This window comes from Anabrus simplex, chromosome 13 (assembly GCF_040414725.1).
Source record: "Anabrus simplex isolate iqAnaSimp1 chromosome 13, ASM4041472v1, whole genome shotgun sequence".
Lineage (NCBI taxonomy): Eukaryota > Metazoa > Arthropoda > Insecta > Orthoptera > Tettigoniidae > Anabrus > Anabrus simplex.
Window position 1 is genome coordinate 86,860,661 of NC_090277.1, and position 27,586 is coordinate 86,888,246.

The window sequence follows — 27,586 nt, forward strand, 5'->3', positions numbered from 1 at the left end:
GTCTCTCAAAATACTATGATGCGGAATAAGGAGAACTGACATATCTTGCATCTGTGCGCTGTAAAGCCACCTTAATACATTCTCCACTATGCCATGCCGTCTGCAGTCTTTTCCAAGCAGTTATTTGAATTCAAATTTGGTGTAGCTAAAATGCTACACAATGCATTGTAAGGTTAGTAAATTTCATGCAATACCTATTTTTTTTACATAGTGGATATTGTTTTTAAAACTATTTGTCCTCTTTCAAGCCTGTTATTATTACTCATATGTTAATACTCAGGCATCATATTGTACATGTATTTAATTATTGTAACGAATCTGCAGAAGATCGCGAGAAATTGCTGAATGGTACGGACTCAGTCTTGGAGAAGGAGTACGAGATGAAAATATTTGCCTTACGTCCTGTTAACCACTTTTACGGTGTTCGGAGACGCCGAGGTGCCGTGATTTAGTCCCGCGGGATTTCCTTTACGTGCCAATAAATTTACTGAAACGAGGCTAAAGTATTTGAGCACCTTCAAATACCACCGGACTCAGCCAGGATCGAACCTGCCAAGTTGGAGTCAGAAGGCCAGCGCCTCAAACGTCTGACCCACACAGCCCGGTGAAAGATGGAAATAAGTTCAAAATTAAAGTAATGGAATGCAGTCAAACAAAGTCAGATGATGCAGGAAATATTAGATTAAGAGAATCGTATATATTATTTCAGTAGTATAGATCCCTTTTGCGGCGCTCACAAGTAACCGATCGTGACAAATGAGCATTCAAAGGAAAGAGAATAGACATTAGCAGTGACAAATTGCACTCTCATTTTATAAATATTGATAATTCTTTTAAAAAATGAGTTTAAAAAATTGTACGAAGTGTGCGATTTGCAAATACTGTTGCTAAGGAAAATACGCGCCAGCATTGCTGTCCACTTCACATTTAGGCTGCTTGGACGCCTGTTTTATGTCATTATAATAAGTTGTAATTATTACTTAAGAAAAGAATGATAGTAAAACCAAAAATTACTCCCGGAACATTCGTCGGTATAATAATGCACTTGCATTAGCTTCGGTTCAGTTGATGACCATAAATGTTAGAAAATCAAAGATTGCATTAAGTGGTAAGTAAGACTGTCTAGTAGTTACCCATGTGGCTATTCCACCACATACTTTATGAACATGCGAGATTTCTCGCACGGGTCACCTAGTAACTCTTAAAGAAAATACATGGCAGAAATAAGGAGGACATAAAGTGCAGACAAGCAGAAGCAAGGAAGACCTTTCTTAAGACAAGACATGTGCTCACTTCGAATATTGATTCAGGAATTAGAAAGACGTTTTTGAAAACCTTTCGTCTGGAGCATGACAGTGTATGGAACACAAACATGGATGATAACTAGCTCACAAAGAAAGAGAATAGAAGCTTTCGAAATGTGGTGTTACAGAATAATGATGAAGGTGAGATGCGTAGATCGAATCACCAATAAAGAGGTACTGAATCAAATTGGTGAAAGATCTATTCGGCTAAATTTGACAAGAAGAAGAATGATAGGGCATATCTTAAGACACCCAGGACTTGTTCAGGTGGTTCTTGAGGGAAGTGTAGACGGTAAGAACCGTAGGGCTAGATCAAGGTATAAATACGACAAGCAGATTAAAGCGGATGTAGGATGTAATAGTTACATAGAAATGAAAAGTTTAGCGCAACGTAGGATGGTATGGAGAACTGCATCAACCCTGGATATGGACTGATAACTCAACAACAATATAAGTACGTATTTCTGCACCTGGTTAGATGAAAGACAAGGCCCGAATTCCTTAATTTTTCCAGGTGAAATAAAGCTTTACTTGCTTGCGCAACTCGTTGACTTGGTTCGAGACTCATCTCTATCACAAAAATGGAGCACTGGTCGAAGTTATGAAAATGAAATGATATGGCTTCTGGCTCTTAGTGCAGGGAATGTCCGAGGACATAATTTGTAGAATTTGTAGCAATGATACAAATACTAGCGTAAGAGTATCTTTGGAATACTTTTCTCATGGTCCCGGTGCTTCAATAAGTGAATTTGAAAGCTGCTTTAATTTTAAATCCCGTGTTGACTTTATCCTCCATTTACTCAAAATGTGGCAGATGGTACTTAGTCGCCTCTGGCACTGAGCCCTCCCCATGAGGTTGTTCTGGCAAGGTGAAGAATAAGAAGTGTAACTCCTTGGTATCTCTTAACAGAGCTTAATTAAACTGCAGGCGATGGAAAAAGGAGAGATGTGCGTTATCTATCTGGGAATGTTATTAGGATAGCATTGTACTTACAGCAGAAACCGTACAAGAGATTCAGGAAAAAAGAATGTCCTTGAGCAGACTAAAACCTAGGACTGGAAGAAGAAACAAAATTGAACGGGAGATATTGACGCTAATTGTTGGGAAAGCTGGGCATTTCCCAGTCTACGCTGAGCTTTCGAGCCAGAACTTTTAAATTCCAGAAAACCCTCGACATCTGTAGAATTCATCCCGCCAACGAACGTCTTCGACTTGGAACGAAAGTGAGAGTGGTAGTGGTCCAGCAAGGCACATCTACGATCTGTTCTACTCGCCGATCGCCTAAATCGACTGCAAAAGAACATAGACTCTGTGGCATTGGAAACAATAATTAGAATGTACTGTAAGGTGTTACGGAGGTGACAAGCAAGACTGCATAGCCCTAAATGCACATCATTGGCACTTGTTTCAAGTTCTAACTATCCCCTTGAGTTTAGTGGGCAGTCGTTTCTATCAGAGCACACCAGATATTTATCTCCTGCTCATCAAGGTCTTGCGTATTCTCTCGACTATTTCTAGAGTTAGCATGTAACTAATTTGGCAGGTAGACTAACCCGCTCTTCAGTAATATATATAGAAGGTAATATAAAAACCAGGGGTTCTAATTGTCCGTACCCCTAAAGATTATGCAAATCCCATAGCAGAATTGTTGTGCAGTATAGAGTGAACGTGTTACTCGCTTTATTGAGTTTGCATTCTAACATCAGGACTCTTAAATATTTTTACTGTTTTAAGAATGTCTTGAACTGAAGTAGTGTTCTATACATTTCTGAATAGGTTGCTATTTCAATAGTGTCGGTTTAATTGCTATTTCTTCATCCGACCAACGGTGCGATCCGGGTAGGTTGGTAAAGAGGGTGTTTACTGTATTCCAGTACTGTTTAAATATATTTTTGTCCACTTTGCCCGACTAACTTCCCGTCTTATTCAGTACTATACCAATATCTCTCAGGCACTTTGCAAATATGCCTTGTCAGTTCTTGGTTTCTTATGGCGAAGAAAACAGCTTCGAAGTTGCGAGAAAAATTCAAACGTGAAAACACTAAAGAATACACGTTTCCAAAAACACTTCGCCCATTCAAATTATCAGGGGAATGCTACTCCTCTGTATACAGAATATCTCTGAAAATGTTCCAATATTTAAAGGTGAGGCAGCACGCAAGGAACGAAGAACAGAAGTTCCTATATACATTGGCAGGAAACTAAACATCCTCGGAGTTATGGTCCGCTCCATCAATGATCACCATATCTTTGATCTACTCTTCACAACATGCGCTCGATGTGAGCGCCATCCATTGCAATACAGCCTTCCACTCTACGTCTCATGGAATCACGCTTAATTTGGAACAACCGTGGCTGTTGCCGGATTACATCACAGGCATTGAAGACACATTCTCGTAGTGCATCCACATCATTTACGGAGACCGCATACACCATGGTCTTTACAGCCAAAAACTTAAAGGTTAAGGTCAGGCGAACGGGCAGGCCAAGAATTGGTACGCCTGGATAATCCATCCATCGATCATTCCATGTTAGGTGTTTACTGACCATGCGATGAACATAGGCCAATGCTTCATCGTAATAAGAGCATAACATACCACGCTAGTAGGTTTACGACCAACGTATTTCCGTCTTTGGTTGCGTACGACACTCCATAAATTATTGGAACGTTGTGATCAATGATACTTGTGGTAGCGAATCATAACTCAGATATTGGGTTTGCGACCAATGTGTATAGGGCCTTTATGTCTTCGTCTGTCGCGCATTGCTACCTCTGTAAATACTGGAAACATTTTCAAGCACACCCTGTATAGAAAACACTGTATCATAACACTTCCAAACAATACAACACAACCTGAAATTATGTAGCACCAATTATCATTTCCAAAGTCACTTTTTGATGACACAACATTTTTACCGCGTCCAGTTATCTACGTAAATACAAATGGAATCGCCCCCCAGTCAGTTGTTACATTTCATATTTCCACACATCCCCAAACGCAAACTGAACTCCCCGCATCATACTTGATCAAACACTGGCCGGTGACCTGGTGAGGCCAAAACCACAGTAAATGTCATTACATTATTACTTACGTGAGTGTTTGGATTTGTGACCGGAATAGAACTGCCGAGATATTTCATAACTAAACAAAGCTTCGTTCACCCAATACCCATTAGGCCACAGTTCTGTGTACTATTGTCCACCAGCTGTAATTTATTTCCACTGCCTTCCATACATATTTCAGCGAGACAAGTGGATTCTTATCAGATTCACAAATCATTCAATGATCCGATTAAATAATATTATATACCGCATTAGGACGTCCATGGTCATCTATCACTAGACCCTGTATTTTTAACCAGTAATAGGTTAGTATGCAAACAAATTGCATTATTAGGATGTGTGGTCTAGCTTGCTCTTCCATAACGTAATGAGAGTAATATAAATTCTAGGGGTTCTAATAGGCGGAACTCCTGATGCTTATGCAAATATCAAAATAGAACTGCTGTTCGGGCCGGGCTAGACTTGTTATTCGCTTCGGTCACTTTGCATTCTAACGTATAAAAAAATTAAACAATCTAGATAAGGTACTGTAGACACTGCAGAGAGTTTGAAACCTTTGCTCACGTGCTTGACATATGCTCTCATAGAAAGTTTCTACGCATAAAATATCACAGCTGCGTTTGAGCTGTGGTTACCAACGGTCTTCTTAGAAGTACACGAGGAATTCCTCTGTGAAGCAGACGACGGGCAACCCAGAGGCGTGATGGCTACCCCCATGAGGGCGGTGGAAAGACCGGAAAGGGGGTGGTGATGATAGTCATGGGGTCTGGGGGCTGGCATAACTCTCAAGAAAAAGGAGTTTAGGCGTGCTCCCCCGGAATGTTTTTAAACAAGATGCCTAAACACATGATTTTACACTATCTAATTATATCGTTTTAGAAGGCTTTAATTATCAATCTGTTTGCAAAATTTGGATTTAACAATGATGATATTCAAATTACAGGATGGGTGATACTTGCCTCATTCAAATTTTCTGACTCTCCTATGATAAACTTATTTTCACAGCATATTCAGAATTTTCGACATAGCCGTTTGATTTCTTCAACCGACTATGGTCTATATGGATTTATTTAAAATCTGAGATGAAATAGTCCAAATTTTTCTTGCGAACGTTCGTCCTAAATTTCTGTGACGTAAAACTGCTTTAAATATCAAGCGAATTAATCAGATCGATTACCTTCACACTAATTCAATATAGTCGCACAATTTGTGTCTTAATACGTGAGAGATTTGAACGATGATTTCGTTCCATTTATCTCAAATTCTTAGTCTAGTTTTCCTAAATCTAATAACTTCTCCAAAATGAATATTAACATTATTAGGCCGATGGCGAGAGGACATCGACGGTTCCATGACAGGAAATGACTCGGTGCTCCAGCACTCGATTGAAGCACCGTCGAACACACATATTTGATATGAATCGCCGAAATAATAGAAATTTCGTATTATTTGTAAGATTCCACTATGCAACGTGCTGATATTGATAGAGAAGAAACTTATCAGCTTACTATTGCCTTACTTCAAAGATCGTATAAAGTAACATCAAGTATTTCACAGAATTATGTATTTCAGGGGTGGAGCACTAGCAAATATTCTAAAATAATGTATTGTGTCGGTGCGACGTAAAGCCCCTCACAAAAAAAAACAAAAAAAGAATGTGTTAACTTACAAGCTAGAATAAGCATTTCAAGACCAGATAATAACAACAGTTATGAAATTCTCTGTAGCAAAAATAATAATTCACTTGTAGACTGATCACTGCACATAATGATTTCTAAGTATCCTCAATATTTAGTATTTCTTAAATACAGGAAATATATTTGTTCGTTCTTCTGTATTTAAGGCAAACATTGTCAATGTAAGATTAAAATTGTATTGTATTTTAATTATATCCTGGACGTATAAGCAGTGATATATTAGAATGCAATCTAATTTGGCTAGTAGGGTGTCTCGCGTATCCCGCTCTTTCGAAATGTAGCGAGAGTAACATAATTGCCAGGGTTCTAATAGGCCAATCCCCTGATGTTTATGCAAATCTCAAAGCAGAACTGTTTTCCGGGCTAGGCTATACTTGTTATTCTCTTCCATAACATAACTTCTAGGGGTTCAAATAGGCCAACACCCTAACGGTTATGCAAATCTCATATCAAAACTGTTGTCCGGGCAAGGCTATACTTGCTACTCACTTCGGTAAGTTTACATTCTATCCTATTAAAGCCTAAACTTACGGGCTCTATTTAAATTTTATTTAGGGTCTTGTGCATTTCAGTGAGTAAGTAGTGTGAGTTTCAAATATTAAGAAGAGAGAAAGATTTATGCAGAAAGTAAAAGGTTGGTCAATGAAGGTGTGACATGTATAGTTTCATGTAGCTGTTAAAATGTTAGAAAAATACCAACACCGGTTCAATCTCTGCCCAGTTAGATCACGTGAGGTGAGTGTTGGTGCTGTTTTCTGTGCTGTAGCGTCGGTCAGTCAGAGTCCTCTCTCACCATGTAAACGGATGTATTGGCTTCCATGTCGTGAAGCAAGTGAAACAACATAACAGTTCCGCACAGTGTTTAGGGATACTTGTTGAAGCATATAACTGTAAAGCAGCATTGAAACTGCCAGAGTTTGGTCATACACAGAGCCTTCCATGGCACATGAAGCATAAACAGGGCCACCTATGTCCTGTGCTGCACACGCTGCATAAACAAAAGCTAGCTGGCTTGGCTGGTGTCAGAGTAAACTGTGTGGGCAGGCGTTGTTTTAACACCTTCTCTCTCTCCCTCTCACACTCATTGTTGAAACTCATAGCTGGTCGACTGCTAGTGATGGATGATGCCTTACAGCAAACTCGCTAGCCAATTAGTTTCTGCAGAAAGGTTAGCACAGCACTTGCTCTCACACAAAACAGATAAAGAACAAATGGCGTTAGAAAGTAATATCGAAGCGTTTGCCAATAGCTTATGAAGAAAAAAGTTGGAAAAGACAGCGTTGATACTTTGCCAACGTTACCTGTTTGTCACAGCGACAAGGAACGTTTAAATAAGTGGGAAGCGTGAGAGATAATTTAAACAATGGCTGAAGTAATCAAAGATAGAACAAGAAGCGACCACATCCGAAAATTAGAGCAAGCATTCCGATTGACTAAAAATATTTATAATAGGATGATTCTGAGTTTCGAAGCAAAATTAGGACATTACTGCACTCTTGTTAGACCAGAAGGCTTGTTTCGAACGCCCTGTGAGTGAATCGAAAAGGGCAAATCAATCAAGTACTTAAAAGAGAACGCAGACTATTACGGAATATCTTGCGTTGGGCAACAGATGGGTTGACAGGCAGGTTCGACTGACATCCACTATAGAAATATACAGTAAAATGGAACCGATAACAACAACAATTGGAAAGAGAAGATTGCTGTTTTATAGGCATATCTTCTGTTTGAATAACGACCGGCTCACAAATACAATATGTAACTTTCTAAAACCAAAGGCATCTAACTTGAAATGGTTGCAAGAGTTTGAGAAATGTGGGAATTACGGACTTAAAATTAATGACAAGTTTAGTTTGAGAAGGATGGTGAAGAGCTATCAGGGTTTTAAAGTGGAGACAGAAACAAGAAGATGGAGAAGTCCTTTACCAAAGGCCCGCAAGAAAGCACTGATCGGCGGGCTCAAGAGATATTGGTAGGATGTCAAAGCCGGCAGATGAACAAGGCACAGACACTGAACATGAGAGTGGTTCTTAACATGCAGCCCACAGAGGCTCAATTCGAAAAACAAAAAAATATAAATAATTCCACACGAGCTATGTTATCCTTTTTGGATCTACGGAAGATATATGAGAGAGTACCGAGGGAAAAGATGTACGCCGTACTGAGGGACTGTGGAATAAGGATACATTATTAAAAGCAATTGAAAGCATGTATGTTGACAGTTGGGCTGCGGTGAGAATTCACGATAGAATGAGCTTATGGTTCAAGGTACTTACAGGGGTTAGACAAGGTTTGCTTTGCTGTTCACAGTTTACATGGAGGATCTAATAAAAGATATGAAGTGGCAGGGATGGATTAAGTTAGGTGGAAATGTAGTAAGTCGTATGCTAACGACTTGGTCTACACTGGAGTCTACACTGACTTAGCAAATGTCATGGGATAGTCACCTAATAGCGTGTGGGGCCTCCTCTGGCCCTAAGAACTACAGTGAGACGCCGTGGAAGTGAGTCGACAAGTCCCTGGTACTCCTTTGGACGTAGCTGACACCAAATCGTTTGCAGAGCGGCCGCCAATGCTGGTCTGTTCGTGGGTGCAGGATCCATGGTACGGAGCCTGCGTTCCAGGATATCCCAGATATGCTCAATAGGGTTCACATCGGGGCTCCTGGGTGGCTATGCCACTCGTTGGATCTCTGCTGCATGTTCCTGGAACCATTCCCTGGCGACGTGGGAGCGATGTGGCGGCGCGTTATCATCTTGAAACACCGCAGAACCGTCTGGGCGCTGGAAGGCTAAAAATGGGTGGAGATGGTCTCCGAGCAGCTCAACATACCGCATACCATTCAAAGTTAAGGGGCCCATTCCATACCAGGAAAATACACCTCACACCATGACAGACACACCAGCGCCTTGGGCCACACCTCCGAGGCAGGCGGGATCAATCGCTTCATGTGGTCTGCGCCATACACGGTGCCTCCCATCGGCATGGTGCAGTTGAAATCGTGATTCGTCCGACCACAACACGTTACGCCATTGTTCCAGTGTCCATCCCTGGTGACTGGCGTCGTTGTGCCCGATGACGTTGGGTTAATAGTGCGGCGCCGGCTCCCATACCCCATAGATCCCCTGTTCCTACGGGTTGTCCACTGGGAGACGTGTCTAGCACGGCCTGTGTTGAATTGAGCCGTGATTTGTTGCACGGTTGCCGATCTATCACTATTGACAATCCGTCTCAGATGTCGCCGGTCACGGTCATCGAGGGTGGCTGGACGGCCGGTCGTTCGTCTGTTGCGGACGATGACACCCGCATTCAACCATTCACGATACACCCTGGTCACGGTTGATCGTGTAAAGCCGAATTCCCGCACCATTTCCGAAATCGCACTTCCCATCCGTCGGGCACCGACCACCATACAACGTTCGAACGGTGTCAGCTCACGACGACGTTCCATATTACACCTGTCACATGCACAGCCACTGCTCACAAGGTCTCCTATACAACTGCCGCTGGCACAGGGGGCGTGTGGTGCGCAGACAACACACCTGCGCATCAGTGCTCCGCTATCCCATGACATTTGCTCAGTCAGTGTAATAACCTGGAACATGAAAATAGTTGCAATGAGTATCGTATGATGTCAGTAGGTAAGAAATCCAAGAGAATTGAATGACAGTTTGGAAATACGAAGCTGGAATAGGTAGATTATTTCAATTATTTCGGAAAGGTGAGAGGGCATTTGACGTGGAAATGAATCCCTATTCATTTAAGAAATAGGTTCACAAAATGTTTTGTGTGGAGTGTGGTGTCATGAAACATGGATATTAAGAAAGAAAGATACAGGCACACAATTTTTCATTGGTTTGTAATAGATTATGCAACTCGCGGAGTTCAAACAGAAGATTCGTAAACGTGACATTCTGGAACTGACATCTGGTAGTCGGCTGTCTTGTGTAACCTGCTGTCACACTCGCTGCTAAGCCACCGGCAGGCGGACGGGCGATGCTTTCTCCAATACAGCGCGAGTCAATACAGAGAGGATGAGGAGGTTTACCTCCGTTTCAGAGGTGCTCCTTCAAATTGAAGACGACATGGGACCCAAAATGCAACACACGTACGAAGGAAACAACTTGTTCTAAAGTCTGATGTGGATCTTATCCCGTTCCCAAACATCAATCCTATATGCATTTACGGTTTTCAATTATTAAGTGCTTCCTTGATGGTCAGTAGATACGTGGATAACCCTCTTGTGAGTGGGGAGTGGTAGAATGTACCCATCGAACCAGTGGCTGTGCAATTCGAGGTACGTCGGGTGATGGTGGGCTCGAACCTTATTGTCACCAGCCTTCAGGATGGTATTCTGTGGCTTCCCAATTAAGGGTACGGTCACTTCCTTCCCACTGCTAGCCCTTTACCACCCCATCGTCGCCAGACATACATAATCTTCATTAAAGACTGTTATGCCTTTAAGCCTTCAGTCTGCAAGCCTCTGTGAATTTACTAATCGCCGCCACAGTCCTCTGTCTGTAACTAGTATTGTGGCCTCGTTAAGTTCTATATCTTTAAATCGTTAAAAACTGAGTTTAAGCATCGTCGTCTTGGTCTCCCTCTACTCCTCTTACCCTCGATATCAAACCAAACCAAACCAAACACCATGGCGCAACAGACCCGAAAGGCCATGGCCTACCAACCGACCGCTGCTCAGCCCGAAGGCCTGCAGATTACGAGGTGTCGTGTGGTCAGCACGACGGATCCTCTCGGCCGTTATTCCTGACTTTCTAGAGAGGGGCCGCCATCTCACAGTCAGATAGCACCTCAATTATAATCACGTAGCCTGAGTGGACCTCGAACCACCCCTCACATGCAGCTAAAAATCGCTGACCTGGCTGGGAATCAAACAAGGGGCTTCCTGGTAACAGGCAGACAGGCTAGCCCTACACCGCGGGGCCGACACCCTCGATATCAGCGTCCATTATTTCCTTAGGTACCATACCCTACTCCATTCGCCTCACATTACACACCACCGAATTCGGTTTATACGTACAGTTTTATCCATCGAATTCATTCCTAACTTAGCCTTTATTTCTTCAAAACGAGTACCCTCCTGCCATTGTTTCCACCTTTTGTCCCAGATTTCATTCTTGCTTCTTTCAATGTCTGTTAGTTCTCGCTCATCATCAATTTGTAAAATATATATATACGTATATACTGAAGGTATCCACTGCCTATTGTGAGGGGTGATTGAAACGGGGAGAAGGAGTCTCATCTTGGGAGGATGGGTTAGTGACCACGGGTCTCCTGGCTGAGTCTTGCATTGCTGACCTCTCTTGGTAAACTCTTGTTCTCTTCCCACCCCAACGGTTTTAGTTTTCGGATTTCTAGGGAGTAGTTCATTTTCACGCTCTTTTTTCCGATACCTCTGTGCGGTAGCCCTGAAGATGGTTTTCCGTGGTTTCCCATTTCACACCAGGCTGTAAGTTAATTAAGGTCATGACAGTTCGCTTCCCACTCCTACGCCTTTCCTATCCCATCGTCGCCATAACACCTATCTGTGTCGGTGCGACGTAAAGCCAATTGCAAAACGTCCCGCCACCTTAATTCTCACACCGTTTTCCTTTCTGATTAGTGCTAGGGGCATGATTAGCTAAATGGCTTGGCTTTTGGCTTCCTAACCGGAAAGGCTGAGGTTTGATTACCGGTCTATCCTGTCTTGATATTTTCATTTCAAATGTCACGTGACATGATGAATGTCATCCGGCCGTAAAACACCGACCCAAAATCTAAATGAGCCTGTATGACCCCAGTCAGAAACTATTTCTACAAGTTGCTTTCCGTCGCACCGACACAGATAGGTCTTATGGCGACGATGGGACAGGAAAGTGCTAGGAGTGGAAAGGAAGCAGCTGTGGCCTTGATGAAGGTACAGCTGGTGTGAAAATGGGAAACCACAGAAAACCATCTTCAGGGCCCCCGAATGTGGGGTTCAGACCCACTGTCTCCCGAATACTGGATACTGGCCGCACTTAAGCGGCTGCAACTATCGATCTCGGTTAACAGAATCATTTGAGCTGAAGCCAGTTACTCTGACCATTCATGCAAGGAGTCGGACTTTCAGGGATACAACAAGATTCGTACAAGGTGCAACTAAACAAAAAAAGCAAAAGACGAAATGCAAAGGAAAACGACGCAACGCAACTCAACAAAAAACTCAACTCACTCAACTCAAGGAAATTCCTGTCACATATAGTCCTTTAAGGGCCTTGGCCTGCTAAGGCGACTGATGCCCAGCTTGATGGCCTATGCCACCCGGACAATGTGAAGGAGGTCCTCAACTGTATTGCTTGCCTTTCGTGACTGGGTCCAAAGATAGTTCCTCAATTGTTGCAATGAGGTTGCGTGAGCCTCCCATCCCAGCCCTCAGTATAGAACAAAAAAAGCCTTTTATTGGACCTCCGAGTAAAAGGCAGCCACGGTTCTCGTACACCACGCTGTAAATAATTCACAGAAAATGGATGTTATAATTACAGGCCGGATTATTTGGCAAATGAAAACTTACTGAAACGAGTAACACGTATACGCTACCTTGCACAACGATTATGCTATGAGAGATGCATAAATGTAAGGCGTTTGGCCCATCAGAACCCCTACATTGTTCTTACTCTCGCTACATTACTGAAGAGCTCGCTAGACGATACTTCCTAAATACGCAGGAAATTTCGATATCTTTTCGAGACATTAATGTGGTTTTGACCGAAAGGTGAAATCTAATATCCAACTCAACAGCTCGATATTGAACAAGATTAAGTGCGAAATTTTGGTTCATTTTCGAAACAAGTATTTTAAATTCACAAATGACGAAATGCCTCGTCTATAGCTGTCTACCAACAAGTAGAAACTTTTGTCATAATTATCTCATAAATTTGGGGTCATCTAATAATGATGATAATAATAATAATAATAATAATAATAATAATAATAATAATAATAATAATAATAATAATAATAATAATGATGTTACTGGCCTCACGTCCTACCAACTTCTTTCTAGGTTTTTGAAGACGCCGAGATGATGGAATTTAGTACAGCGGGAGTTCTTTTTGTGCCAGTAAATCTACCAACACGAGGCTGCCGTATTTAATCACCTTCAAATACCACCGGACTGAGCTAGGATCGAACCTGCCAAGTTGGGGTCGTAAGACTAGTGCCTCAACCGTCTGAGCAACGTGGTCCGGCAGGGGTGATCTGAAAATTTGCGTCTCAATATTACTGATGCAAAATATAAGACGCGTTGTTACCTAGTAACCGTGCAGGATGTTATTTGAAGTATTGATGGATGGCCACGGTAACACTTGTCGACTCCAAGTTCCATACATATGCGTCTCGAAAACTATTGCTTAAATGCAAATAAATTAACACTTACTAATTTGAATTTAATTTATTGAATAACATGTTTGTCGTCCCGGTAAAGGTCTGTTTACACCAGTTTTTAAAATGTTGAGATAATTTTCCTTTCGAAATATACACCAGATCTTAACGAACAGGAGAAAGAGTATTTCAGTCCGTTGTGAATAAATCAGATAAGTACCAAATTTTGGCTTCTTTTCTTAATATATTTTACCAGGAATGCCTAAGAGCGTATTATTTTCCTGGAACATAGTTCATTATGTCACCAAGTATTTGCAACAGGACGGTACGGAACAGCTGATTACATCTTGCAAGCTAACGAGATGGCGTGGAAGCTCAGAGCGAGTGAGAGAATACGTCATCAGTGACGTAATCGCCTTACATCACCTGCATCAACTGACTTCGTTCGACTTCACTCCATCTTTTGTTTTGGGCTTATTATTTTCATGTTTACTCCTTGCTCAAGACTCTGTCCATACCATTCAGCAATATCCACATACCTTCTGCAGTCTCAGATAAAATAACAATATCATCGGCAAATCTCAAGGTTTTGATTTCCTCTCCTTGGATTGTGATTCCTTTTCCCAGTTCCTCTTTAATTTCCTTTACCGTCAGTTCTGTATAAACATTGAAGTGGAGAGGGACAAACAGCAGCTTTGCCTCACTCCTTTCTGGACTGCCGCTTCTTTTTCAAAGCCTTCCATTCTTATCACTGAGGACTGATTTTATACACATTTTAGAACGAAGATATTCGTTCTAAAATATTATTTACTACACGATGGACATTCTGTATATGGAATACAAACAGTATCTTAAGAACAGGGTCACCAATTTCCAAATTTCCACTAACTGTACTGTGGACATACTCTATATGAATACGGAATGGACGTGGAAATCCATTTTAGAATTCTGCTAACTACACAGTTGACACCTCGTATGTGAAAGAAAGTTCATACGAGGAGAATGCCGACAGTAATTTTTCTCTGCACTAGCCTGTGGAAGTTATACGTTTGCACGTTATAATTATGTTAAGCTGCCCCTAAGAAGTTCGCCTCCCCGCTTTGCTATTGACAGCTAAAGACGAATGGGTCCTCAGAGACCTGGTCGGCCTTACAGCTGGATCTGGCTTCCTCCGACCAATTTATTTCTTAAAAACCTTGTTGGGCTCACTCAGTGCGTGACGGCGGACCACTTCTGGGAAGTTCTCTCTCACCAGAGAGTTAACAAGACGAGCTCAGAACTTAGAGACGAAATTGGGAAAGCTCAATAAGTTGTAGTAGGGCACCTCGTTATAATTTTCAGAAAACCTCTGTGGCGAAGTCGGTTCTTCTGTTTAAAAGTAGAACCAGAGGTCGGTGACGTTCGAGTGTATTTAAATCAAGGCATGCGGTGTATGACTTTTGGGTTTTATTGTTGATAGAACAAAGAAGCTCCAATTTAGTGGAAGTCTAGTTTCGTACGGTTATGAATTCTGAACCGCCAGTTTTCTCAAAATGTAGTGTAGGTGCAGAATACTGTTTGGATCTTGAACTGAAAGAGAAACAGGGGGATCGGGTCTCACCGTTGTTGTTCAACTGCGCGCTTGAGAAAGTAGTTAGAGAATCGAACAAAAATATAAAGAGTGGAATTAGATTGGGTTGTAAAAAGAAGAACCATGAAATCAATTGGATTGCTTTTGCAGATGATATGACCTTGTTTGGTGAAACAATGGGGGAAGTGGGAGAGCATATCCTTGAACCAGAGAAACAAGCAGCTAAAATAGGTCTTCACATCTCCTTCGAAAAACAAACTCATGACTAACAAGAAACACTCACATAAATACCTAAAAGTCCAAGAACAAAAGATTGAAATAGTAAAATAATTCAAATATCACGGAGAATGGATTAGTTGGAATGCTGTGGAATGCAAGGCAATGGAATCCAGGAAAAATAAACTTGAAGTAGCCTTCCAGGATACATACAACAAGAAATCTCTTTCTCGGGGGTCCAAAACTAAATATTATAAAACAGAAGCACTATACATGAATTTCAAAGGCCAGATGAAGAAACTCGAGCTAAAAGAAATGAAAATTTTAATAAAGATCACAGAACCAAAATTTCATGATAATAAGATAATATACATCGAGAAAGAAACACTGTAAAAGAGAATGGAATAACTCTCAGATACTTAGCGAAAACTAAGGATACATTTTTGCGGTCATCTTCTCAGGATGAACTCTAATACATTAACCAAACAAATCGTTGACTTCTTCCATAACCGCAAAACAAAACACAACTGATTCAAAGAAACTGAAAATACCTAGTAGGATTTAAAATTACAGAAAATTCACTATTCGATTGAACAGGTAAAATAACAACTGAGGTCGGAATGTGTGGTTCAAAGACAAATCTACATTAAAAGCCAAACCTATTATATCGGAAAACGAGAAGAAACGGGGATCAGAAAGAATGAAAAAACACACAGAGAAATGATTGATTCGAAGACTACGCCAAAGAGGGTTACATGAAATGAGAACTGAATATTGCGAAACGTGTTTTTGAAAGAATTCATTTCTTTGGACATATTTAACGAGAAAGATATACAAGGCAGCTGAGAGACCAACACTCGTAATAGGAAGCGACGGAACGGTTTCAAATTGAGATTTGCATAGACTTTAGGGGCCGTGAATATTAGAACTCCTAGAATGCACGTTACCCTCGCTACACTACTAAAGAGCAGTGTAGAGATTTCCTACTAGACGAATTAGTTTGCATTCTACTGCCTAAACATTAGGGCTCTAGATTACTGATGCATATGAAATAGGTGCATCACAAGTTGACCTGCATTCTCCCACACAAATATCAATAAATTTTAGAAAAGAATGCCTTTATTTTCTCCTTGGTCTATACAAATTCATCCTAATTACATCCTTATTCACCTTAAAAAACAAGGTATAAATACTTGTCTATGTCGTACTTCTACTGAACGTGTGTTTGCATGGGTTTACACCCCTTTCCAGCCGTTGCGAAAAGCCAGCAACCTTGGGGCCCAGACGCCTCTTAAAATCCCCACTCTCCAGTCATAACAGAAACCTGCCTTGTATGAGTGTACCGGTAGTGGCCAGCTCCGGCTAGCTGAGGATTTTCGCTCTCCTTCTACGGATAAATTGAAGCTCCTGGGAGAACCCCACCGGATCCGCCACCACCATCGCCCTAAATATGAAGGAATAGTGTGTAAAATCTTAGTACCCAAGACTATACTAAACTGGCGGATTGAAGCGAACCATAGGAATGTATGACAATAAAACAATAAAATAGCAGCAACAGCAACCACCCCCAACGTACGTAGTAATGTGACACTCAGTTGCCCACCATGGCACGTGAACTTTGCCCCCCCCCCAATACCACTACCCAATATGCATGGCTTTATATCATTTCTCCCACTCTTCCCCACTCCCCTCTTTTAGAATGTCATTAGCATCGGACCGACAAACAGACAGTTATCAGGGATACGTCATTAAGAGTAATTCATAATTCACGCGAGGTTGAGCTGTGGTTACTCCCCCCACATCCCAGGCACAAAATGTGCGTGAGCGGTTGCAAAGGATGTGACATTTGTTCTTTTCCACGTTCGACTTACATTGGGGAGAGTTCGAATATTCTGTTTCGTACAACATCACATCACAAATTTCCAAATTCAAATCCTTGTATCTCTAAAACCTCTGCAGTTAGATCTTTGTATCAGTTATTGTCGAACAGCGGAAGATTTAAAAAGATCATAATCAAGAGGAGACTCCAATCCAAAACTTAAATTGTTTGATAAAATTTATATGGTGATTTTAGATCTTTGGAGTGCTTTCTCTACGATATCAAAACGAGTGGGCTATATTCGAATTACAAGTATGTCTAAAAATTATTTGAAATATGGACTGACAGCGGTCAGAAATACGTTTTGATTTCTATGGCCATCAGACACGATGGTTTTTACAGGTTAGACCAGGATAGGGTGCCATAGAGAGCCATATCAAACCATTGTATGGATTGATGGCACAGACAACAACAACAGAATTCTGAATAAACAGATTCCAAAAGTAGATTTTAGTTGAGATACGAGGGTTCTGAATAAAGTAGTGGCAATATAGATAAAACCCAATATTCAATGAACTAACAAGTATAATTGCATTGCATTTCTTCAATGTAAAGTCTATTGACTTTCACCAAATGCCGGTAAGCCGTTAGGGACCGTTGTCAAGGCCGTCTTTGTTGATGACAGGGACGGAGCGCCCTAATGCGTGGAGTACAGATGCCTCGTCAGGAACTCGGCGGTCTTGGATGGTTCCTTTAACTTCGGAAACAGGTCGAAGTCACAAGACTCATGAGTGGTGAGTACGGATGGTGTTCCAAGACCTCCCAATGTCACCGTTCCAATAAGGGCTTGACATTGTTTGCTATATGACAAGTTGTGTTGCCATGCAACACAATGGGGCGATCGTCTCGCAATAAACCTGGACTTTTGCACCGCATAGCTGGACGCAGTTGTCGCTCCAGAAATCGGCAAAATATAAAAAAGATCATAATTAAGGGGAGAATCCAACCTAAAATTTATAATTTTTGACACAATTTCTATGGCTCTCATCTATCTCTGTAATCGCCTGTATGTTAAATGCTCGAGCAACCATACCTACTGTTGACGGTTTGTCCCTCAGGCACAGCATGCGTAAGAATAACACCACAATCAGCAGAAGCTTCACCAGACTGGGTTCCTGTCGGAATTTCTGTGGACGTGCCGAACCTGGGTGGAGCCATCCATTCAATTGACCCTGAAATTCAGTCTCCTAGACTCGTGCCCACGTCTCATCAATGGCGACAATACGCTGGAGAAATGCGTCTCCTTCGTTGCGGTATCTGCCCAGTTTGATGTCAGTCAGTGCCATTTCTGTACGCCTGTGAGCTAATGTGGAACCCAACGGGGGGCAATTTTCCTCATATTAAGACATTTCGTCAGTGTTTGATGCGGATAACTGCTGGACAGTCCATTGTTGGTCTACAGAAACGAGACCACTCACGATGTCAATCTGATCTTGAGGAATGGTCAGTCAACCTGTGCAGTGCAAATCTGCAGTCTCATCCCAACCCTCACGAAACGCCTTGACCATCCTATACGGTAGTGCATTATTGCCAAAGGCTTCACGTAATCCTTAACTTTTGCAACGGCCAACCTCGATTTTAATCCATGAACGCTGATCACCTTTTAAGAATATGCTTTAGAGGAGTAAAATTGACACTCTTCACTTCAACTCCACACAGCAAGAACACTCGCAGCTTGATACCCGTCAAACGTCACAGTACACATAGACAACAGCGCCACCTGAGCACTCTCATATCCTATTTGCACATGCCCGGTCTGCTGTAAGTGTCTGGACTACTTTATTTACTGCCCTCGTATGATAAACGGTTTTAAGTGTTAAGAACACAAGTGGATATCAAAGGTTAAAATCCTACAGATGATCACACACACACATACACCCCGCCGAAAAAGGATTAAAAGTGTTCACGGCTGTCTGCGGCCTGGTCATTCCAGCTCTGGAACTTTGGACTCTACGATCGGCAGTGTAGTACTGTTCGTTAAAGTGAGAAAATATTTGGTTTTCCATTTGATCGAGTATTTCATATGAAAGCATTGCCTTTACTCGCGCCATTCCTACCGACATCATTGTAATGACCTATGTTCATTTCACTTGGGAAAACTACTAAGAGAGTCTTTCTGAGGATGTAAGAAAGCAGGTGGAGAGTGAGTGTCTGTCATTATAATGAAAACTCCCCAAGCTGATTGTGACTGATGGTAGGCAAGCGGGCGTACCATTACAATGAAAATTCCCTAACCCAGTCTTCATACGTTTGGTGACTTCCCGGTCTGCACTACCTAACCTAGAATTCTGTATAAAATGCAGAATTCCGTACTGAAGCACGCGTACACCACCTAGTTTCTTACTAAATTATCATCATAAGACCTGCATTGATTTCGAAGATGACACACAGATATTCAAGAAGACAGAGCGACAGTTTTTGAGCTAGAAGAATGAGTTAGTGACAGACCTGTCGGCATGAGGAGTGTTAAGGAAGGCTGAGAGGAGGCCTGACACTGTTTTAATAATGAAGGCAGGGCGAGACTGCCGACACCACAGGATTATCTCGCTACTCAGCCGGAGCTGTGCTCGCAATTAAATCCCAGAACAACCCTCAGTAAGAGCAAACATTGTGGTAGTCTTATTTATAATATTAAAAATGAACGAACTAAAGTGCACCTTGTGGACCCAACGTAATAATAATATTATTAATAATAATGAATATAAATCAAGTCGTAACAACCGTGTGTCTGTACATTGAATATTTTGGCGAAATTTTCGTACAGTTATCCGTTTGAAGTGTAATAATGACCATCTGCTTATTTTCAAGCTTTGGTGTCTGTCGGTTTGAGTTCTAATAACTGGAAAACTACTGGATATATTTCTATCAAACTTCATATATAGAATCTAGCTGCCCTTTGATTCGCTTTAGCGCCAGTATTATTTCTACATCCCTGAATGGAGTGGGGGTTTATAGGAAGATATATATATATATATATATATATATATATATATATGTGTGTGTGTGTGTGTGTGTGTGTGTGTGTGTGTGTGTGTGTCCAGCCTTAATGAAAATCACTTTCCAAAACGTTTTCCTCATATGCACCTGTACGATAGGAGGATTAATAATGAACTCTCTTACAGGATGTCCTGTCACTTCAAGGTGGGTTACAGGGTTTAAGTAAAGAGCTATTTTGCTTTTTCGTTAGAACAGATAATAAGTGACGTTTTCGTCAACTATTGGCTTCATGAGACTTCAGCTACAGTGCCACACCAGGTTTCAGATAAACAACAATATGTAACCGAGAAGTAGGAAGAATTTCGCGAACTGTATCGTTCAATAAACTCTTGTGATCGTCCTCATTCTGTCTCGTCTTTGTTGAGCTTTATCGTACTTTACGTTACTGCCGCGTGCTTCATACAAAAATATCAATTTAACATGCCGTATTGAATTTTCGAATAAAGGCATGTAACTTCACATAAATGCATGAAGGAAACGTATAATCAGTTTCAAATTCCCGTATGAAGAACGGATACATATGCTAGTAATAATAATAATAGAAAAAGGATACCCAAGATAGACAGAACGTTCGGTAAAATTATGAATATCTACAACAAAAAGTATTTATATAAAAGCCTCAAAATACAACACAGTAGTCAAAACGGAATGCCTATACGCGAATGAATGTCTAGTACTGAATAACAAACTGATTAAATTACAAAATACTGGGGGGAAAAGATTTTACGAAAAATTGTCGGTCCGGTAAGAACTGCAGAAATATGAAAATCAAAAAGTAGGGATGAAATATATCGGAACATAGAAAACATTTCAGAAACAATGCGAAAGAGGCGATTGATATTTTTTGGACATTTGTACAGAATGGATGACAACAGGTTAACCAAAAAGATCTTCAAATATCTTTGGAACAAGAATTCAACAACAACGTAGATCAATGAAGTCAAGAAAGATTTGTAAAGAAACAACATGAAAGCAGAAAATGCAACAGATAGATATTTTTAGAAAGAAAGTGTCAAAAATGGAACGATTTCACGGTCGGGAGAGAAAAATAACAGGTTGGAATTGGTCCGAGGAGAGGAAAGTGAGGCATAGTGAGAAGATGGAGTATTGGAGGCGGAAGAAGAAGGAAGAACAAAGGATGAAACACTGAAATTGGCACACGGTTCCTAGAACACCCTAATGAAGAAGTTAATAATAATAATAATAATAATAATAATAATAATAATAATAATAATAATACCTCAAATAATGTCTGCAGGCATTTTCATTTGGCGCCATCTATCATGCTTATGCATAAGTTTCGACATTCTGTTGTAGTCTTCATGGTGGTAAAATGAACCAGGTACTTTCTGGGTAAACTTTGGCTGAGTTTAAATTTTGTTGGGTAAACACCAAATGCGTCACCAGAGACATTTTACTTGCTGATATCGTACGACATGGAGTGTCGAGAGGACTTTAATCAGCCCTTCAATAATCTTATTACATCTACTGGCTTTTGAACCCAAGATCTAACAATGAAGAGGCTGACACTCTAGTACAAAGACAGATGCCCAGTGTGATAATCCTAAGCAAGATAAATCGATGTTCAAAAACTTAGATAAAAACGTGATTTTTCAGTTTTAAAATTTAAACCTGGATCGGCCGGGATTCTTGAACGCCAATAGCTAAACGACTGCATATTAGGATAGAAAGTTAAGTGATAGGGGAAGTTGAAAAATATTACTAGACGACCCATTATAAATAGGTCAGATAACTCGTCATGATATACCTGTCGTAGTCCTATGGTTTTGCCTTCCCTTTTCAAATGTTTAAGAACATTTAATAACAAGCGCATTATGGTATGCCGCAGTTCGTTCGTAGTCAGAATTCATCCATTCTGACGTCATCATACCATCTGCATGGTACAAATCTATCAATATATTCGCTTTTTCTTATTCTGTAGTTCTTGATGTAAATCTTGGTATTGTGTCGTAGAGGGCAAATGCATTTTTAATCGCAGTTTTTCTATATGTAACCTCTTGTGAGCTCACAGGTTAGTATTGAAGGAGCCTTCCTTTAAGATGCATGGCCTTTACTCTTTATAGTGTAGCTAGGTGTTCCCAGATAATGTCTTTTTTTGCTAAGGGCTTTACGTCGCACCGACACGGATAGGTCTTACGGCGACGTTGGGATAGGAAAGGCCTAGGATTTTGAAGGAAGCGGCCGTGGCCTTAATTAAGGTACAGCCCCAGCATTTGCCTGGTGTGAAAATGGGAAACCACGGAAAACTATCTTCAGGGCTGCCGATAGTAGGATTCGAACCTACTATCTCCCGGATGCAAGCTCACAGCCGCGCGCCTCTACGCGCACGGCCAACTCGCCCGGTCAGATAATGTCTAAGGTGTATGACATGGTGAGGTCTGTTTGTACGTAGACTATTTTTATCTCAGCAGCATGTAAGTTATTTGGAACGCTCTGCCATTCGTTGCATATATTTGGAAGCTGGAAAGGGTTAGGGAATAAAAGAGTATCTAGCAGGTGGTAATCAAACAGAGCTTGCATGCGGGAGATAGTGGGTTTGAGCCCTAAAGATGGTTATCCGTTGTTTTCTTCACACCAGGCAAATGCTGGAGCTGTACCACGGCCGCTTCCTTCCTATTCCATCGTCGCCATAAAACCTAGCTGTCTGTGCGACGTAAAGCAAGTATCAAAAAAGGTAATCAAACATGGTTGCATGCAGTGGCATTACTAGCGATGAAAATCGCATATATCAGAACAATAATGAAAATTATTCTCGGTTACAAATCTTGTAAGTACAAAATGTATTGCGGGTTAGGGAAAGCTTCCGTCTGCAATTATTGAAGTGATCATTTATGATTACTCAAAGTTGGCTGAACTTGGAGACCTATCAATGTGTCATGATTCACTCGGCATAAAATTCCGCAGAGAATTAAACAAAAAATACGAAAATCGGTCCAGTAGGACGGATGGACCTATTTGTCAAAGGTGTTTTTACTAAACTCTGTTAATACATAGATTACTTCGATAGAAGGATAAGCAATGATGGGACATAGAATGTAGATTAACCCAGGCGAAAAAAAATACTTTTCTTAACAATGGAAAGTTTGAAAGTTTAAAGTTCTCGGTACGTATATCTACGTCGTCACATTATTACGTGCGGTATCGTGTCTGCATCGAACTAAACCAACGTTAAACAAGAGAGCAGGTGTTTCTTTAGCAGTGTCAGAACATTTATTCAGCTTAACCCAGTTCTTTGAGCTAGCCAGGCTTATTTTCGTTTTGACCGGAGGCTGTTCCTGAAACCATAAGATTTTTGAGATAAAAATCTCAACCCAGGCTCGGATGAGATTCTAACCCCAGCCTTCCTAACGTTCGGTAGTGACAAAAATTTGAACTAATCACAAGTCTTAAATATAACAAAGAGGTTAAAGAGTGAGTGTAGTGTGTAATACCATAGTTACGCAGAAATGCGGTGATAAGCTACATAGTGGACTGACGACACTAAACAACAACTTGACCGCTTATATTCTCTAATTTGCCACACAAATAAGTTGTACGATGCGAAATATAGTATAACCTTTGCTTCGTGAATTTTTCCGCCTTATTAAAGGAAAACTAAGACTTCACTTCTGCTCATTAGCTGCTCTCAAACTCTATCTCTGCCTACAAACACACACCGTAAACTCCATGTGTACATACACTCTGATACACACAACGAAGTCTGTAATCGCGCTATTGTACTTTGCTCCATCAAAACAGGAGATAATAAAGGTAAGTCTTCATTGTAAACTGAGATGAACGATTATAGCAAATGATCTTGTTATTATAACAGGGACGTCTCACCGTATAATTGGACATTCTTGAAACGATGATAAACTGTGGTATTATCAAGGGAATGGGTATTAAAATGCCTTGCAGACATCCCTCTTCTCATATCTGTATTAAAGAATAAGTTAGGCTCGAGAATCCTTTTGATGATGAATAGCTTGTGTTCTCTCCAACATCTCAGTGTTTGTGTCTGACAGGAATTCAGGAGATTACGTCTTGTTTTAACACTAAGAAAATAATTTTTATTACTTAATATTTGCTAAATATCTCGTTCGTAATTTCTAACACAAAATTGTTTTGACAGAAATGTTTATTGCAATGTCAACGAAGTTTTCTTTCCTAACTTCAAACGAAGGATGTGTGTGTTTGACAATTGTCAGAATTCCAAGATCTGCGTCTTTCCTAACTTCGATCTGTTTTGACTGGCAATAAATTAAAATCCCAATAAATGCATATATTTCGAATAATCTTCGACCACAAATTCTCTTCCTGGAACTCTTCTTCCTTGTTCTTGAACACTTTCCTTAAAGTAGAGTTCTCCTCAGTGTAGGTAAGGCTATACTAAGGCATAGCCAACGGCCGTACAATATTGAATACACCGGTTCTCGTCCGATCACCGCAGTTAAGCAACATTGGGTGTGGTCAGTACTTAGATGGATGACCAAGGCATGTATAAATATAAGGAACACAGTAGAGTTAATTCAAGATGTATACTCCCTGGCATGTAATCCTATACACTAAGGGCACAACGTTACTTTTTCTCCCTTGTTAATACAGAAGGTAGTGATTTATAGTTATATTCTGTTGTGTTCGATTTATTGTTGCTAATCGTACAGTTGATGGACCCTACTTGCCGGTAGGACGTCTTACAATTATTATTAATCTGGCACGTTGGCATTAAACAGTCATGGTCTATTTCGTGACTTGCTAGATTTACGCATTGCCACTGCCGTGTTGTTAAAATCACTAATACCGGGCGAGTTGGGGCCATGCGGCTGTGAGCTTGAATCCAGGAGATAGTCGGTTTGAACCCCACTGTCTACAGCCCTGAAGATGGTTTTCCGTGGTTTCCCACTTTCACAACAGGTAAATGTTGAACACCCCTATTCCTGTCCGATCACCGCGGTTAAGCAACATTGGACGTGGTCAGTACTTGGATGGGTGACCAAGTCATGTATAAATATAAGAAACACATTAGAGTAAATTCAATATGTATACTGCCTAGCACGTAATCCTATACACTAAGGGCACAACGTTACTTTTCCTCCCTTGTTACCTTAATGAAGGCCATGGCCGCTTCTTTACCACTCCCAGCCCTTCCTTATCCCATCGTCGCCATGAGACTTATCTGTTTCGGTGCGACATAAAACAAATAGTAAAAAAATCACTTGTGTTACGTTTGTGGATATAATTAAAGCATATTTTCTTTTTCTGTCGGATTGTAAATCTGTTTGTGTAATACCAGGTAAGGGGAAATGATGTTAGAATAATGCATTTAATAGCGTAGGTGATGTAAAATGATGAACGCAGCATTTTAATACCGTCTTATTTCGTCCAATACCTACGTATAGAATTCGATTAGGATGTTTAAGAAGTAAAAGAATGTGCAACAACTCCTCCGAAATGAAACCAACAACCATACTCTATAAAGATCAGTTCAGTTGAAGTGGAACAAAATTTTACAGTTTGCCTTTGTGTATTGTTAATGACTTACGACATACGTGCATGTATTATATTTGCTTGTGTGTATTATTACAGCGTGGTTTCTCTTCAGATCCTGGCTCAGTCCGGTGGTATTTGAAAGTGCTCAAATACGACAGCCTCGTGTCGGTAGATTTACTGGCACGTAAAAGAACTCCTGCGGGACTAAATTCCGGCACCTCGGCGTCTCCGATAAAATTAGTTAGTGGGACGTAAAACAAATAACATTATTATTATTATTATTATTATTATTATTATTATTATTATTATTATTATTATTATTATTATTATTGTTATTATTAGGTTTCTCTTCAGTGCGGCAAGTAACAACAAATTTCAAGAAGGAAGACGAATTATTTACAAAAGGCAAACACCGAAGAATCCGTCAGAGTAATGTGTATATCAAAAGAAAGGCTGAAATATATAACATTAAATTGAGTGAGGGTGAGAGAGAAAGTGTGTTAATCTTGAAAACCAACTTAATTATGAATATCTTGACTGATCAGTTACTTGGGTAAGGGAACCTCCATTATTGATACTTACATTGAGGTTTGTTTGTTGATGGTTATGTCTGGTGTTTTCAATATGTAACTACTCAGGTTGGCAGCAGTGATGAGCCATTAGCAAAAAGAGAATAGTCTCTCAGCGTGGGACGACTTTCACTACTGACTACCCTGTGATGCGGGAGGAGTATACCACCAAACGTACTATGAGTACAACCTTTTAGTTCATCGTGCGTAAATGACAAGCGGTTCAATGAATTTTACAAAAAATGTTCAGTTTGTTATTAGTGCATAAACACACAAACGGCATAATTTACTGGAATTACCTAAGGTCAGTGAAGTGAAGGAATCTTACGATGCTGTCAAATCAGATAAGAAACATGGCTGAACCAAATATAGAAGTAGCAAGTACAAGTTTATTTTGAGAAGTAAGATTTCAATGCAGATTTTTCTACTATTCTCATTAACATACACAATGCAAAACCTACATACATTTCCTCCACAGTAAGCGGTAGACATTCATTCAACCTGGATCAGAACGAAAACAACATTCCGTGAGACCGCATGCGATATTGAGCATTAGTACCAGCCTATTCTACTACCATCTTTACGAAATCGACAGTAGAAAACAACTCAACATTTCTCACATAGGATATAAGCAGTTCTTTGCAGAATTCTAAGACACACAATCTGCCGCAAACGTTTCCCTTTGCCCTCTGTAATTATCTACGTCTTCTCACACAAAACCACCATCAATAACATTACGGCCGATGTTTTCCGCGTATCAAAAGCAACATCAATATCACGATCACTACTTTCACTCTCAAATCCTATATCCTAGTCCTTATTTAACGAAACTAAAAAAGTCTGTATCATCTCTCGGTAAAACATCACTAATTTTCGAATTCACGATCACAAGAAAACGTTTAGCTGCCATGAACTTGTTGGATTTTCAGACTGCGATATATCATATTTAATCGATAAAATCTCGATAAAAATTACGTATCAAATGAAGCATCGATTATTCATCTATAGATATATCTTATTACATTTGTAATAGTTCAAGAAAGATTCGCTATATACGCGCGCGCAATGTACATCACTCCGCGACAGAGAGCGGTGGAGAGTCCGCGTGTAGTATACGTCACTCCTCGACAGAGAGCGTTGCGAAGTCTGCGTACAGTGTACGTCACTCCGCGACAGAGAGCGTTGGGAAGTCTGCGTGCAGTGTACGTCATTCCGCGACAGAGAGCGTTGGGGAGTCTGCGTTTAGTGTACGTCACTCCTCGACAGAGAGCGTTGCGAAGTCTGCGTGCAGTGTACGTCACTCCGCGATAGTGAGCGATGGGAAGTCTGCGTACAGTGTACGTCACTCCGCGACAGAGAGCGCTGGGAAGTCTGCGTGCAGTGTACGTCATTCCGCGACAGAGAGCGGTGGGGAGTGTGCGTGCAGTGTACGTCACTCCT

General features: G+C 40.8%; 1 protein-coding gene across 1 annotated transcript in view; it reads left to right on the forward strand.

The window, feature by feature from the left end:
- LOC136885033 (uncharacterized) overlaps positions 1-27,586 on the forward strand; it is a 189,709-nt gene that overhangs the window by 24,162 nt on the left and 137,961 nt on the right. The window lies entirely within an intron of this gene.